This window comes from Scylla paramamosain, chromosome 35 (assembly GCF_035594125.1).
Source record: "Scylla paramamosain isolate STU-SP2022 chromosome 35, ASM3559412v1, whole genome shotgun sequence".
In the NCBI taxonomy this organism is placed as follows: domain Eukaryota; kingdom Metazoa; phylum Arthropoda; class Malacostraca; order Decapoda; family Portunidae; genus Scylla; species Scylla paramamosain.
Window position 1 is genome coordinate 16,296,664 of NC_087185.1, and position 13,056 is coordinate 16,309,719.

The 13,056-nt window shown below is 41.3% G+C and overlaps 1 protein-coding gene across 1 annotated transcript in view; it reads right to left on the minus strand.

Annotated features, from left to right (window-relative positions):
* The window catches only part of LOC135090697 (uncharacterized), a 26,905-nt gene extending 20,924 nt beyond the window's left edge, over positions 1 to 5,981 (minus strand). Inside the window, exon 1 of the mRNA XM_063987699.1 lies at positions 5,533 to 5,981. The gene's annotated coding sequence lies outside the window, so the exon portion shown is untranslated. The remainder of the gene's footprint in view (positions 1 to 5,532) is intronic.
* Positions 5,982 to 13,056: the final 7,075 nt, after the last annotated feature.

Sequence of the window (13,056 nt, forward strand, 5' to 3'; positions counted from 1 at the left end):
CTGTATCAAAATCACCACCACAACCACCATCACCAACGTGACTCTCACCACCCTCTTCATTAAGTCTGATGATTGAAGTCACGTGTCATTATGAAATATGAAGGAACAGGAGTCCACATCACAAGTATGGGAGACTGTTGAAGGAAGGAAAATAATCTGGGTTAGTATTTAGAAACGGTTTCTTCTTTCATCACAACTATTTTCAAATGCCAAGAAAGTGATTAGCAAGGTTCTCAAGAGTGTTTCTCCGGTTAATAAAGTAGATATCTTGTTAATCTGTCACTAGAAACACGAAAACGTTCTTAAAACCCGTGTAACTTCAAGCATTTGTTGTGTGGCACAGAAGTATTTCAGAATACGGCCCTTAGCTCGCCGCTCATGCTGTGGAAATTTTGCGCCGTATGACCCAAACACCACCGCAGCGTGTGAGCGACGACCCGCCCTTCATGACATGTCTACCACACTGATTTGTGCTTAATATTTCGATGCAATTCACAAATATTCACTGCACAATACGGAAGACTGTCACCTTGATAAATAAAACTACACACCCAAACCATAAGATAGGTGGAAATAAGTATGGTACGTGGAAATAGGTAGGTATATAGGTGGACATAGGCAGCTGTGTCTCATGCAGTGATTGTCACGTGCAGGCCTGACGGTTTTATGCAGCTTTCCTTATGTTCTTGTGAGAATTTTGGCGAGTACAGGAAGTGTCCCGAACTAAACAAATAGTGTCATCCTGTGTTTGAGTTGTGAGCATCAAAGTAATACGAAAAGAGAGTTTTGTTTGATCATCTTTCGACAGAGCAAAGCACCACTCTCTTCGGTAAAATACATGCATTATCACCATCGTCACCACCACCACGCACCATCACACCGTCACCAGTACCGCCACCACCATCGCTCCCGCTGCAGAATTAGGTCAATCTACATAAGTAAATATCATTAAAAGCAAAAACATCGCCAACACCACCACATCATTTCCATCCAAGCTAATACTTGTGTTTCCTTCTTACCATTTCTGAAAATTTGTTAGATGAAAGAACCAACAACAACGAAAGAAAGAAAAAGCAGTAATATAAATGACGTAATCAAGAGTAATGGAATAATGGTAATAATAACGATACTACTACTACTTCCACCACTATTTATACTATTAATATTACTACTCTTACTACTACTACTACTACTACTACTACTACTACTACTACTACTACTACTGCTGCTGCTGCTGGTGCTGCTGCTGCTACTGCTGCTGCTGCTACTGCTACAACAACAACAATACAACAACAACAACAACAACTACTACTACTACTACTACTACAACTACTACTACTACCACTATCATTGTTGCTGCTATTACTACTACTATTACTTCTACTACTACTACTACTACTACTACTACTACTACTACTACTACTAATAATAATAATAATAATTATAATAATAATAATAAAGAGATACAACGTTTCCTGGGAAAAATGATAAATGAAAACATAAAAAATAAACAAATAAAAACAACGAAACAAAAAGAAAACAAAAAATGTAGCGTCAAAATTCAACGCCTTCACAATTTTCCTTTACAATAATAACAGTACAAAAAAAAAATCACATAACAAAAAGAGAACATTAATGAACAACTATAAATTCTCTCTCTCTCTCTCTCTCTCTCTCTCTCTCTCTCTCTCTCTCTCTCTCTCTTTCTCTCTCTCCGCTGGCTTGGGTTTTCACTTGTAATTATTGCTTGGCTTCATAAATACGCCGGCCAAAACAGGACAACACACGTTCATTAAGCACTGACGGAGTAAAAATTATGAGACATTGACCAAAATACTCCCTGGTTTTTCAAAAATTGAGCCAAAATGTGGAGACGGCGCCGCGCTACTGACAAACAATTCTGCGCCGCTATTAAATGTGGGATTTCCTCTCGTAGCGCTCCTTCCCTTGCGCATTTTGAAGCACTGAGCCTTGTAAACAGTGATTGGAGAGAGAGAGAGAGAGAGAGAGAGAGAGAGAGAGAGAGAGAGAGAGAGAGAGAGAGAGATAGAGAGAGGAGAGAGAGAGAGGAGAGAATTTCATTTTTACTATTACTACGTATTATTTCTACTTCATCAACAACTACAACAACAGTGATTAATACTCCTGCTATTTCTGCTACTACTGTTGATACTACTACTACTACTGCTTTATTTTTTTTATGTAGGAAGGATACTGGCCAAGGGCAACAAAAATCTAATAAAAAAAAAATGCCCACTGAAATGCCAGTCCCATAAAAGGGTCATAAGCAGTGGTCAAAAATTGGTGGATAAGTGTCTTGAAACCTCCCTCTTGAAGGAATTCAAGTCATAGGAAGGTGGAAATACAGAAGAAGGCAGAGAGTTCCAGAGTTTACCAGAGAAAGGGGTGAAATGATGAGAATACTGGTTAACTCTTGCGTTAGAGAGGTGGACAGAATAGGGGTGAGAGAAAGAAGAAAGTCTTGTGCTACTACTACTACTACTACTACTACTACTACTACTATTACTACTACTACTACTATTACTACTACTATTACTACTACTGCTACAAATAGTAGTAGTAGTAGTAGTAGTAGTAGTAGTAGTAGTAGTAGTAGTAGTAGTAGTAGTAGTAGTAGTAGTATTAATAATAATAATTAATATAATAATAATAATAATAATAATAACAATAATAGTAATGATAATATTCATGTTACTACTACTACTACTACTACTACTACTACTACTACTATACTCTACTACTACTACTGCTATTACTACTACTACTACTACTACCACTACCTTTACAAATACAAGAGCAACAACAATAGCAATTGCTACTATTACTACTACCACTACAACAACAACAACCACCACCACCATCACCCCCACCACCACCATCACCACCACTCCACAGCCATATGCTACAACAAAATCTTTTTCATCATTGTTTTTTTTCTTCTTTTGTCTATTTTTCGTAAAGTAATTCTTGGTTTGTAATAATCTGGTGTTTACCTTTACAACGTGATTTCCATATTCCTTCTCCCACAATGCGTTTTGTTCCACTGCTGTTCGTCTTTTATTTTCCCTGGTGTAAATTTTAACTGTTTCTCTTGAATTCTTGTCTATTTTTCCTTATTTTATTATTCCTTCTGTGTCGCTCACCATCTAACCATCCTAACGTTTTTTTCTTCTTTTTCTTTTCTTCTTTTTCTTTTTCTTTTTCTTTTTCTTCTTTTTCTTCTTCTTCTCCTTCTTCTTCTTGTGGCCATCATAATCGTCTTCATCTTCTTATTACTTTTAATTTTTTTTAATTTTTTTTTATTTGTTTATTTATTTGTTTATTTTTTACTTCCGTATATATGCATTTACTCTTTTCCTACCATGTAATTCTTCTTCTTCTTCCTCTTCTTCTCCTTCTTCTTTTTTTTCTTCTTCTTCTTCACCGTCTTCGTCTCCTCCTCCTTCTCCTCCTCCGCCTATTCCTCCTCCTCTTCATTCTCTTCTTTCCATCCTCTACCTCCTCCTGCTCCACCTCCTCCTCCTCCTGATCTTCCTCTTCCTGGTCTTTCACTTCCTCTTTCTCCCCGCGTATACTTCCTCCTACCCCCTTCCCCCTCCTCCTCCTCCTCCTCCTCCTCCTCCTGATTCCTCCGCTGGGGTTCGAAAAGGCTATTGTTGTGTTGAGACTTGGCATATAATCCTACTTAGTGGTGTGAGATCCATTCCTTAGGGGAGGGAAGGGGAGAGGAGAGAGGGAGAGGGGAGAGGGGAAAGGGAAGAGAGAAAAAGGGGTAGGAGTGAAGTGAGGGCTGTAAGGAAGAGAGGAAGGCACGAGTGAAGGGAGGAGGAGGGTAAGAACGTAAAGAGGAAGGGGGAAGGAAGAGAGAGGATGAGAGGAAGAGAGGGAAAGAGCTGAACAAGAGTGAGGAGAATGAGAGAGAGAGGGAGAGAGGAAGGGGAAGTGAACGCTGAAAAGGAAGAAGTGAAAGAGGAAAGGACAGAAGAGAACAGGGAAAGGGAAAGATAACAAAAGCAGGAAAGGGAAGGAAGGAAGGAAGGAAGTGATGAAAGACAAGAAAAGAAAAAAGATGAAAATAAGAATAAGAAGGTTTGGGAATGAAGAACATGAGGGAAGAAAAAAGGAATAGGAGGGAAGAACGATGAAGAGAAAGGAGGAGGAGGAAAGAACAAACATGAAGGAAAGAATATTATGGAAAGAAAGGGAAGAAAGAAAGTGATAAGGAAGACGAATAAAAAAAAAAGAAATACAGAAATGAGAATGCTAAAAATATGAACGAGAGAGAGAGAGAGGAGAGAGAGAGAGGAGAGAGGAAGAGAGAGAGAGAGAGAGAGAAGAGAGAGAGAGGAGAGAGAGAGAGAGAGAGCAAACAGACAGACAGAAATATGAGAAATAAACAATAAAAATGAGGCAGGAGGAAGTTGACAAGTGTAAGCGAGAGTGAGAGGGAGGGAGGGAGGGAGAGAGGGAGAGAGAGGGGAGAGAGAGAGAGGGAGAGGGAGGAAGGGATTGGAAAGGTGAAGAAGGAAGAGAAAAGCAGAAATTTGAGGCAGTCTGAGAGGATTAAATGCAAAACTTAAGGACTTACTGAAGGAAAGTTACGTGTGAGTCACTCGGTCATAACACCAACCACCACCACCACCCACCACCGCCGCCACCACCGCCACCAAGCAAACAAACAAGTAATCCTCCCTTTGTCTTTCCATGCACCGTCAGGTAAAAATTGTTCTGAGGTGGAAAAAAAATCGGCACCTGCAAAAATAAGCACAAAAGGGAAATAAAAGCTTAATTGTAGACACAGAAACACTTGCCAATTATATCTGGATTACCTGCGCAAATATTTCGTTGCCAAGTCAATCAGGAAATGGTAAAATATTCCGCTCCTGATTAATGAGTCGAAGGGAGGCACGCACGCCAAAAAAAATCCAGCCTCCCATTAACAGAAAAAAAAGAGTAATCATTGCCATTAAAAAAAAAAAAAAAAGGTTTTCCCCCCACATGTCATTCTGGACTTGAAAAATGAAATTAAACACGAATCTTGGCAAGGATAAAACCACCCGTAACGAGCAGAATACAGTCCTTACCGCACTTAGACAGAGAAAAAAAGATCTTATATTACCTTTAAACATGAAATGAGAAGAGAAAAGAGGTAAGAAAAACACTTGAAAAATCAAACTAAACATGAATCTTGACAAGGATAAAACGATAAAATCCCCGTAACGAGCAGAATACAGAGTCCTTAGCGTACTTGAGAGAGAGATGAGAGAAGAGAGAGAGGGAGAGAGAGAGAGAGGAGAGAGAGAGAGAGAGAGAGAGAGAGAGAGAGAGAGAGAGAGAGAGAGAGAGAGAGAGAGAAATTTTAGTACCCTAAAACAAAATGAGAAGAGAGAAGAAGAAACACACACACACACACACACACACACACACACACACACACACACATACACACATAACGAAGATTAAAGTCGTCAAACCGCACAAGAATGAAACCGGAAATCCAGTCACGGTTACCTGCGAGAGAGTCTGAAGCAACGGAACACCTGTGAAGGCAGAGGTCAGGGGTCACGGTGCATCTGGAGTGACCTCACGCCGCCTTATACCAGGTCACGGGGGCTGGGGACGTGGCAACAGGTAGCTGGACCCCCTGCTACCGCCTCCTGCAGGTATCATGAAGAGCAGGAAGGGCGGCGCGAAGAGACAGGCGAGGCGCGACTAAGTACCCTTGGAAAACCTGTTATTATCGTGAATCTTCGGTCTTCAAGAGAAGCAGGAAGAGGAGAAGGAAGAGGAGGTATGTGTCCATCGCGTGTTTACTCCAAGGGTGAGAGCGAGTGGGATGGGTGAGCGAGCGTCGCCTAACACATGAGCGGCGGTGAGAGAGTGAGCGAGTGAGCGTGTGGCAGGAGCGCTCGTCACGCCGCTACCACCACTCCCGCCGGCCTGGCCAACACTGACTGAATCTCTCTCTCTCTCTCTCTCTCTCTCTCTCTCTCTCTGGGACCCATCCTCCCCATCCTCTCTCTCTCTCTCCTCTCTCTCTCACTCTCTCTCTGTCTCTCTCTCACTCCTCTCTCTCTCTCTCTCTCTTTTCAGCAAACCCACATTCTAGCTATATATTCATGTCTTCAGTTTTGCTTCGATTATTCTCTCCTTTCCTTCTCTCTCTCTCTCTCTCTCTCTCTCTCCTCTCTCTCTCTCCTCTCCTCTCGTCTCTCTCTCTCTCTCTCTCTCCTCTCTCTCTTCTGTGAATGCTTTCCTTCATTTCTTCATCTTCATATTTATCGCACCAGCGAGCGAGCGAGCGAGCGAGAGAGCGAGCGAGAGAGAGAGAGAGAGAGAGAGAGAGAGAGAGAGAGAGAGAGAGAGAGAGAGAGAGAGAGAGAATAGAGCAAATTTGCCTCCCATCTTCCTCTAAGGCCACGTTCCATCACGCTCTACAATTTCTAGAAAGTTTCAATTATCAGGAAGATTTGGTCATCACAATTAAGCTAAAGTCTCGGGTCCTTATCAACAACTCGGCGCGCTCGGGAGATTTCGCCGCCGTGTCGATTCGGTTCTTCAATTCAAACTCCGGGGAAAACTATGTCATCTGGGAAAAAAAGGGGCTCTCAGGAGGGGAGGGTAGTGGGAGGGAAGACAGGAAGGCGGGAAGGCAGTAAACGCAGTGGGGAAAAAAAAGATAGAGGAAAAAAAAAAAGAGAGTAAAGGGTGGAATATTTAGCAAAGGAGTGGTGGAGTTGGTCTGGAGGGGAATTCTGTAAATACTTGTGGATGTGGAGTTTTGGTGGAGAGAGACGAAACCTCGTGATATCAAAGCCTTCCACGGGGGAGGGTGCTTTTGTAAAATGGAGTCTCAACTTATGATTGAGGTAGCGGTAGTGGTGGTGGTGGTGGTCGTGGTGGTGGTGGTGGTGGTGATGGTGGTGGTGGTGGTGGTTTTGTCGTTTTGTTGTTGTTGTTGTTGTTGTTGTTGTTTGAGTTGCTGTTGGCGGTGGTGAGGAACGGTTGGAGGAGGAGGAGGAGAAGAGGAAAACAAAGGAATGCAAAGGAAGGACAAACAGCAGCATACCTCTTGGTCCTTATGGCGCTTGTTTGTGACGAGAAGGAAGAGGAAGAGGATGAAGAAGTGGAATAAGAGAGAAAGGAAAAAAAAAAACACAAGAAATTTGGAATCTAACACACACACACACACACACACACACACACACACACACACAAGAAAAACAAGGAAACAAACAGCAAATAACAAATAAACAAACACAAACACTCATAATACAATACAAAAATAAAATAAAATAAAATAAACAAGACTAAGAGAAAAAAAAAGTAAGATGACTGGATGAATGAAAGAACTGAAGAGAGAGTGAGTGAGAGAGGAGAGAGGAAATCGGAAAGAGTGAGAGATAGAGAGAGAGAAAAAAGATGAAAAGTATATTATTATAAGACGTGAAATAAGAAAACTTTGAAACTAAGGAATAAGCGATGAGGAGAAAAGTTTAATTCAATGCCACCTTATCACTTATTCAATCTTATCTTAAACCGCTCCTCGGATCGCTCTTAGTTAAAGTTGTAACAAGTGGTATAAAAAGAAATCGATCGAGGGGTTACGAGCGAGCATTGCCGCGCGCCCCTCTCGTGTTACAAGGAGCCAACAGGTGTGCTAGGGGCGGGAGGGTGGGAGAAGGAGAGCCAGGTGATATAAGGAGCGGTACGGTAATTCAGGCAGGTATTTTAAATTTTTTTTGCATTTTTGAGTATGTTGAAAATGTTAATGTCTGCTAAGTGAGTTGCAAAGGACTAATAGATGTGGAATAAGGGATTAAAGAGTTATAAAGTACTCATGAATGTGCTGTGAGGAAGTGGTGAATGTGTTACAAAGGACTAGAAAAGCCTCATGAATTTCCGTACTAAAAACTAACCAATGTGCCATAAAGGACTAACTGATACGCCACAAAGGACTAAAGACTGCACTACAAATCAATGCTGCTGAATGTGCTGTAAAGGACTAATGTGTTATAAACCACCAATTAATTTCCAGAAAGAACTCATGAATTACTAAAAAAAATAATCAATGTACTTAAAAAAACACCAAAAGATGTGCTTTAAATGAATAACTGATGCGCTACAGAGGCCTAATGTCTTACTGGTGTTATAAAGGACCAATGAACACACTATAAAGAACTAGTGAATGTGCAATAAAGGATTAATGTATGTGTTGTCACTATAAATCAATAACGAGTGTACTAAAAAAGGGAAATTAATGTAAAGGATTAATGTAAGATAGAAAATAACGAAAATAACCACCACATTAGGAAGGCGCGGGTGAAGAAGAGGATATGCAGTAAAGGATTAATTCATGTGCTGTGGCTATAAAAGAATAACGAATATACTTAAAAGAGAAAATAAATATAAAGTTTTAATGTCAACTAATAAAAATAAATAGCATATTAGGAAGGCACAGGTGAAAAACAGCTCCACTCACACGCACACACACACACACACACACACACACACACACAGTCACCAGGTGTCGCACAAAACTCCACCAAACACTGCGTACATAACAAGCAGAAGTTCTTACATAAACGAGCAACAAGTTTCGTAAAAAGAAGCAACAGGTTTTCCCACAAAGGATCACAGGTACTATAAAAGAATCAACAGGTGCTGTGTGCGGCCTGCGGGACTATAAATGACCAGGGGGTGATGGAAATGAGTAGCTTGTGGTTTAAAGGGGCAGACGGGAATTTAAACTGAAACAAAGGTCATAATGGAACTTTGCAAAGGATCAGAGTTATTTATATGTACAAATGAATCAATCACAAAGGACTCACTATGACTACCTGGTACTTTTTTTTCGTAGATGAAGAGGGAGTTGTTATTGTATGTATAATTTTAGGTAAACATTTAAGATGGCAGTTTATCATTACAGAGTTAACGGTACATTAAAAGGAGCGTCATTATCATTGTCATCATCATCATCGTCATCATCACTATCATTATTTATTATTATTATCAAGTTCTTATCTTTTCTTCTTTTTCCTATACTTCTACTTGTTGGTTGTTGTTGTTGTTGTTGTTGTTGTTGTTGTTGTTGTTGTTGTTGTTGTTGTTTTTGCTATTGCTGTTCTCCTTTTTCTTCTTCTTCTTCTCCTTTTCCTTCTCCTTCTCCTCCTCTTCCTCCTCCTTCTTCTCCAACTCCTCTCCCTTCTTATTCTTCACTTACTACAAGAAAAAAAAAAGAAAGAAAAAAGAAAACAAGAACAAAAAAAATCAAAGAAGAGGCCAACATGTGAAAATTAACAAGCACAGGAGGAGAGGTGAACAAAATGCATCAGGTTTCCGTCACATCAGGAGCCAGGCGGTGACGAGCGCTGCAATAATCTGTGAGGACTATGAGATCAGAGGCATGATTCGAGTGATGTGTGATGATGGACACGTGTGGCGAAGTTAATGTCACTCCACAAGGATTTATTAGAAAGGGGGAACGTTTTGCTGATACCGCGAGTGACATTTGAGTTGGCGTTTGAACGTTTCCTGATGCCTCACTTTGCTTCACTGCCTTTTTAAATGTTTCTGACCTATATGCGTATATTTTTTTTTCTCTTAAATAAACGTCTTTTCTTGTTTCGTTAGCTTTTAAAACGTTTGTGGCGCGTTAGCTTATCATTTCACTGTCATATAAACGTTTTGCGACACAATACTTTTTTCTTTCAGTAGCTTTTAATTTATGACGCATTGGTTTATCATTTCACTACTGGATAAACGTTTATTGACACGTCGCCTCTTGTTTCATCGGCTTTGTTTATGATGCATAAGTTTATAATTTCAATGTTAAATTAACGTTTTCTGACATCTTATTTTCCTGTTTCATTAGCTTTTAAACGTTTGTGACGCATTATTTTGTCATTTCGCTATTAGATTAACGATTTCTGACTCCCCTCCTCATTTCACTACCTTTCAAACGTTTGAGACGCACAGCCTTGTTTCCACAGTCCCCCCCACCATATCCATAGCTCCATTTCCAAGACTTCATTTCCACTATCCAATTTTCACAGTTTCCATTTATACTACCGCGCCTCGAGACTCAAAATTTAGCATCACCATTCCTATATTCCAGTACTTCTATAGCTGTGGGCTCCAGGACAGACACCATAGTACCTTTGCTGCTACTACTACTACAACTACTACTACTGCTGCTGCTGCTACTACTACAACGACAGCTAACAACGACATTTACGAAAGCCTCCTGTGTGAACGAAGCGTCGCACTGCTCTAAAAGGCCGCTATTTTCTCCCAACCTGTCGTGTGATTAAGCAAAACGAGCCGTTACAATATATTCTTCTACTAGTTTCCACGCGGCTCATTATATCTCATTTTTTTAATACTGGCATGTGGCTAAGGAGCATCTCATTCTCATCAATTTCCCTCTGATTACAGGTGCTTCCCAGCCTGCACAAGTGTCCACCTCCCCTCTCCCTCTCCCCCGTCTCTCTCCACGTCTCTCTCACCAACACGCTACGGAAGCCAATCAGTGTGAAAATATCGGGAATCACACTAGAGCGAGAGAGAGAGAGGCAGACGGGAAAAACACACGCACTGAAGGGCTGGCGTGCGTGGACAGGCTCAGTATGAATGGAGGCTGTAATTCGAGCGTGATAGGGTGTCTAATTATCAGCCTGTCCGATTGCACCGCGATATTTATGCATCCAGAATGATATAATCCTGGAAAAAAGAGGAGAAAAAGAGTATATAGTATTTTCTCTCCTTTCCTCCCTCTCTTTCCTTTTACTGTTTTCACCTTTGCTTCCAGTAGCTGTGGCTCAGGTATAATAACTTTTTTTTAATATTTTCCGTCGCTCGAATAAACAAGTTGCAGAGATTTTAACATTGTAGGTGTAATGCTGAGTTCTCTTTTTTTCAATTCCGATGGGACAAGAGGGAGAGAAGAGGTGGATGAGAGGACGGGAAAGAGAGGAGAGGTAAAGGAAATATCGAGAGGGAGAAGAAGGGAGGAGGAAAGGACAGGTATGCGTGGGGGCGTAAGTGCAAAGGTGAGGGAAAGAATGAGGGGAAAATAGAATTGATGATGGAAAGAGGTGTAAGACAGGAAGGGTCGAGAGAGAGAGAGAGAGAGAGAGAGAGGAGAGAGAGAGAGAGAGAGAGAGAGAGAGAGAGACGTGCTCACTTCTCTGCTTCATATTCCTTCCACGCACGTCAGCTGCTACACACACACACACACACACACACACTTCCTTCCATCCACTCCCCCCTCCCTGTGTCTCCCGCCCCTCCCCCTCGCCTCCAGTATACTTCTCCTGACTTCCAAATAATTAATCTTGCAAACTCTGACGTGACATCCCGGTCTGGATCTTAATTATAATCTTAATTAAAATGAGAAACCGTTCATTAATTACGCGCCATCTTGAACAGCGAAGCGATGATCAGAAGGTTGTATATCGCTGTGTTAGCTTCACCTGAGCCCGACCCAAGCTTCCAACTTTTCATAGATCGGGGATTCGGTTCAGTGATTCGGTTGTAGTGGTTCGGTTTGGTTTAGTGGCTCGGTCTGGTGGTTTAGTGGTTTAGTGGTTTAGTCTGACAGAATTAGCAGCTGGGGATGTGATGAGAAAAAATTGGCGGAGGCGACTATTTTTGGCACGGTGGTTCATTGCTTCAGTCGCGTGCATGGTGTTCAAGGTCAAGGTTTCAAAGGTTTAGTCGAGGAGTGAGCGTTTCAGCTGAAAGGATTCGAATCAGTGATTATGAAGAGTTTGTGTGTGGAGTTCAGATGCGAGTTTATTATCAGTGTAATTTTTTCTCCTTTACTTTTTTTGTCATAATTTTTTCCACACCATTAATTGCTTAACTCATTTCCTCTCTCTTTCTTAGCTGTCTCTTCGATGTGAACACCACGCTTTAGGAAATTCCCATTAAGTTTTATTTTCGCCTTACTGGTTCTTACGTTTGTAATTAACCATTTCTATCAAGGAGAATGTTTCGTTTGAGTATCACTCTTTTATTTTTATTTTTTTATTTTTTCTATATTTTAGGATTGTGAAGTCTCGTAAAATTAACTTTAGTATTTCTTTTGTAATTAATCTTTCGTGTGTGTGTGTGTGTGTGTGTGTGTGTGTGTGTGTGTGTGTGTGTGGCAACCCTATCACCAGTACACGTCACCAATACATCACTTACACATTCCTGTTTATACAAAGGTTGCGATCACTAATTAAATCAGTCACTGCTACCTGCCTCTGTCCTCCTCCGCCTTCCCTGCCATCCTTCCCTTCCCTCTTGCCTTCCTTTTGTTCAGTTTTTTTTTTCCTATGCTCTCTTTTCCTTCCTTAACTTTTTTTCTTTCATTCCTCCCTCTCACTTCCTTTTTGCTCAATATTCTTCTATTCTCTCTCTTTTCTTTCCCTCAAAATACTTTTCTTTAACTCTCTTTATCCTCCCTTTCTTTCAGTTTTTCGTCCTCTATTCTCTCTTTCTTTCCTACAAACCATTCTTCCCTCACTTCTCCCTCTATCCTCCCTTTTTTGTTCAATTATCTTCCTCCATCCTCTCTCTTTTCCCTCACTCCATTCTCTTATTCCACCCTTCCCCATTCTCTTCCTCCATACCCTTCTCCTCCACCTCCCCTTCTAGTCTCCCGCTCTCCCTCCCCCTTTCCTTAAATTCTTCAGGGTCTTCTCCCTTTTCCCTCCACCATGGACTTAACAGTATACCTTCTTCTTCCTCCCTTCCTCCCTTCCTCCTTTCCTACGTGTCTCTTCCCTCCCTCCCTCCCACCCTCTCCCAACTCACCTTCTCTCTCTCTCTCTCTCTCTCCTCTCTCTCTCTCTCTCTCTCTCTCTCTCTCTCTCTCTCTCTCTCCGCCACCACCTCCAGCACTGATAACAGATATATGACCTCATAAAACCAGTAATTACGTGGAAAGTTTCGCGACACTTTCACCAGAGGGAGTTTGCAGTCTCTCTCTCTCTCTCTCTCTCTCTCTCTCTCTATCTCTCTCTCTCTCTCTCTCTCTCTCTCTCT